The sequence below is a fragment of the Polistes fuscatus genome, unplaced genomic scaffold (assembly GCF_010416935.1).
Source record: "Polistes fuscatus isolate 324 unplaced genomic scaffold, CU_Pfus_HIC Scaffold16, whole genome shotgun sequence".
In the NCBI taxonomy this organism is placed as follows: domain Eukaryota; kingdom Metazoa; phylum Arthropoda; class Insecta; order Hymenoptera; family Vespidae; genus Polistes; species Polistes fuscatus.
Genome location: NW_025113064.1, coordinates 3,464,042 through 3,468,972, shown reverse-complemented (window position 1 = coordinate 3,468,972; position 4,931 = coordinate 3,464,042).

The following is a 4,931-nucleotide window of genomic DNA, read 5'->3' as shown; positions in this document are numbered from 1 at the left end:
TCGGGTATTTGAATTCTTTCGTTTGATTCAACGTGCTCGCTCGTATGAAAAGAAAGGAAAGAAAAAGGAAAAAAGTTTAAACCTGTTTCTGTCTCTTTCTCTGTCGAGCACAAACAATGGGTAAGAATGAAGCGTGCAAGAGATCTCGTTTGGCATATTTCTTCTATTCGCTTGGAGCTATGAATGCAGAGACCATTATCGATGACGTTTATCGGCTACGACTCGTCGAGAATAAGGATGTTGTTTGTTTGCCTGGTTCGGTTCGTTTCTTGCTTTGATACAGACAAACATAACCTATTAAACCATGCCAACCTGAGTATTCTGCCATGTTTTAATAAATATTAACCTCAAAAAGAATGAAACGGATAGATTAATCTATTAAAAAGAGAAAATGATTATTCCTTTATGAATTACGTGCCATTTTTTTTTTATCAATGTTGATAATTTATTTGATCGTCTTACTTCATTGCAACGATAAAAGTTTTAATCATTTAATATTATAAACCTTTCAAGCGCGGTTAAATGAATGCATCCTGTAATTTGTAAAAATCCATGTAATATGAAAATGTATCAAATATTTATCATTTGTTTATTTCTAAATAAAAGAAAAATATTTTTTTCAACAGTCAATTGAGTAAAATATCATTCTATATTAAGATTTATGGTTTTTTTTTTTTAAATTTCATGGTAGGAGTATGTATACATGAGAATTGTTGATAGGTTTTTAATGTTAATAACGGAATTTTGTTAGAAAAATATCTCACGGGATACGTAATTAAAATGAAGTAATATAACAGGTATACGCTTATAACGTAGGACAAATGTTACCTATTATAAATTTTTGTCGAAAAAATGTTAAGCAAAACGTGGAAAAAAAGGGAGTTACATTTTTATTCTATGCAAAATGAAAAATTCTTCGTTGAAAATGTCGTTGTTATTAAAAAACTTACAATATGTCGGAAAATATAATCAAATTCGGTTAACAAGAAAGATTAAAAACGAAAATATAATTAGAATAAATTCGTTTGATTTCGGTATGGTAATGTTTGCAAAGCAAAGTACCACGCTAAGTGGCACTTGGTAGGTCACGCACCAGTATCCTGATTTCTTACGGATCACATTTTTTTTAACAAACGTCACATCTTCGAAGCGGATTTACTTTTGACGGTGTCGAACAGTTTTATTGGTAATACAAATAGGAAACATATCATCGAACAAAATTTTCATTACATTATTCTAAAATTTCGAATTTTTGTAGTAAACAGTAATTGTTTATTTTAGACGACGAGTATAGTCGTCAGCTGTAACGATAATCGAGTTTTGGATTGACGTTTATACACGTCGAACGTAGTTAATTGATTAACGATGATTAAATGTACGAACAAATTCACGTGAGTTTATTTAATCGCAAAGTAGAATTTGAATAAAAGAAATGGAGAAATATCTAGGGGAAAAAATTCTAGGAATAATGGGGAGTTTGAATTGACGTTTATACACGTTGAACTTAGTTAATTGATTAACAATGATTAAATGTAGGAACAAATTCACGTGAGTTTATTTCATCGCAAAGTAAAATTTGAATGAAAGAAATGAAGAAATATCTAAGGGAGAAAAATTCTAGAAAGAATGAGGATTAGGTTTCTTTGATATTCTTCGTAACATAATTGACGAAAAGGTGTTAATTATTTAGAGAAAACTGAAGAATCTAATTAGTTTAACAAATATTGGTAGATTTCGTTTGCAAAGCCTTCAAAATACATTCCTACTTTTTTAAATTCTAACGGGATATTCAACAAACTGTTTCAAAAAAGAAAACAAAACAAAAAAAGAGTGAAGTATTTACAAGTAAATTGAGTATCTCTTAAACGATAAATGTTTCAGTTGAAAATATAGATACAAGAAAATAATTAATTCATTATTTCAATGTGATTCGATAATTATGATAAATACCAGAGTCGGGTAATGTTTGAATAATTTCTATTTGAAATATTATTTTATGAATAATAAATTCGTTAAAATTTATATAAAATAATTATTATTTGAAATATAAGAAATGCCATTTCAGTAAATAAAATATTTGATTTTGATAATGTAATGTTTGAAGCATTAAATAAATATTTTATTTTAATAATGTGAAATAAAATATTAAAAATATTTGATTTTGTTAATCGTAAAATTGAAGCATGAAATATGTACTATATTTTGATAACGTAAAACATGAAATAAAATACTGTATTTTGATAATCTAAAGTAAAACTTAAGTGAAGAAAAATATATAGGGTATGTATATTTGTAATGCGAAGGAAAAGAAAATACTTCGTTGAATATTTCAACACTTTAGCACAAATATGTTTAGTATGCTACAACTAAGATATTACTTGAAATATTATTGTATATATTTTTAAGAAAAAATAAATCATTTTATTCGTCATACTTTAAATAGTAGACTATTCTTTTAATAGTAAACTATTCTTAAACTTTTCTTACATTTAATTACGTATAATTCTTCGTTACGTTTACATTTTTAGGTTAGAATTCCCTAAAAAAATTAAACAACCCTTATAACTATCATATCAGTAAAAAAAAAATCTTACATCGATGACAATATTTTTTTATTTATTGTAACTCGAATAACCGGAAGTTAGCTGGTAGAATAAGAGGTTAAAATAAGATTTTATTTTTGAAAAAAAAAAAAACTTCAATTTTGATGTTCGAGTGAAATTGACTCATTTCATGTAAAATAGATATATACTCAACTTCCGACAATCTAGTATTAAAGCAAATTGAAAAAATGACAATCGATTTAACTCGAACGGAACAGCCACTCGCTCGTCTTATTAACTTTCATGGATTAAAGTTTTCATACGGTCTCTGTGTTATCGAAGAATAGCATTAATGTCACTTTCCCGAGCAATTCTCACCCTATGCTCAACGATTATCTCTGCTAATTGAATTTAAATAAAGAAAAGAAAAATCAAATTTTCAATACGTTCGATATCCGATATTCCAATAAATTGAGAACCACTGCAATAAACTAAAAAATGTACAATCCGTCTACATTGAATTTAACTGACAACATAACCTACAAATAATATTCTAATGTAAATTAAAAAATTGATGAATGTTAATAAATATTTAAGAATATTCGATGAAAACTAATTATTGTTATTAACATTGAATGAATAAATAAAAATATACACAAACAATATGTAAATATTATATATTACTCATAACCTTTAAATATTATACGCATAATTTGCGTTAAAATGTATAACGATCATATTTCTTTTGGTTCGCAAAAAATTTCCTACAGCAAAATGGTAATTTTGAAGAAAAAAAAGAAAATCTTTTTACGTCACCAGATATGACGTATACAAAATTTATTTCAATATCGTACCGAAAAATCTTTCGATCATTCTATAAGTGTATCGTTTAAAATGTTATTCAAGATTTTCGTTTAAACGCTCGGTAATTTTCTTTAATTACATTTACCTGACAAACTTACTCGACGCGTATCGATATAAAATCGATATTTAGTTAGAACTTTGCAATTTGTACTTTACTTGTCAATTATTATTATTATTATATTACATATTTTTCCTATGAGTATTTGCAAATTGTGTTAACTGTTATTTTCTATCACGGTTAATTCGCTTACTGCACAAAATTGATTTATTTCAATTATATACAAATATCGAATAAAAATTAATTTTATAAATATTATTTTTTAAATAAATAAATATATAACAATAATGAAGAAATGTAGAAGAAAAAAAAAATATACAATTAAAAGAAAAGAAAATTAACATATAATTATAATAAATGTTAAATAAATAAATAAAGAAACGTATATATACGAAATAAAACAAAATATCATCGATGATCAACCAAAAGTCCGCAAACTATACTTTTGACACAAAATTTCATTGGTTAAAATTTGCTGACGTAATTATCTCATAAAATGCATACTTTTCCTAAATCTAATTTTTCTCTCATTAAAAATTTATTTCACGAATAATAATTCATCGTCGTATTAGCATAAATGTTAGTTAGTAACTTTTTACTGAAAACATAAACGAAATATATAATAAAAGTAATAAAAATATATGTGACGAACTTTGAGAATTTATTTCAAATACATTTACTGCAGGATATACGTAAACTTTCGACAACAAATACATATTTTCGAACAAATTCTTTCTCCTTTCGATTAAATCATATTTAATTTGCGAAAGAAACAAAATTTTCAATATGTCCAGACTTTAGATACACCCTATATTATTTTCAATACAGTTGAAATAATTGACAAAGTTCGACGAATCGCTAATTCGATTAATGGAATCCTGCAATCTTGCAGAGGAAAAAATATTTCTTATAATTTGCTACAATTATTCATAAATATCTTTGAAAACGTGCACGTATCATTTTGTTTTCCTGTTGAAATTATATAAAATAAAAGCAAAAATCATATTCCTTTCTTCTTTAGTTCTTTATCTGATTTTATTTCTCGGAATTCTGACGCATCGTGCTATAGTATTGAACCGACAATGAGAATTACCAGTATGATTTGTTTATCTTTCAAATAAATGATGTCACGTGAGAAGTAGTCGAGAATAAAAAAAAAAAGAAAAACCCATAGCACAGACCGTTTCTGTATTTTTCATTCCGAATAAAGGAGACACCAGTATAAAGATCGTTCGATACGTTTTCCGCATGCAATCAGATATAAAGAATAACAAGAAATCTAAATCAAAAATATCCGTTGTTCTAATCATTCATTTCATTCCATAATTTCAACAATTAAACAATAAAACATTTACGAAAATAAATTTATACGAACGATTTTCATCTATTCGATCTAAATAATAATAAAAATTTGATTACGAATCTTTTCGGACATCCTGTATACGTAATTTCAAAAATAAACCAAT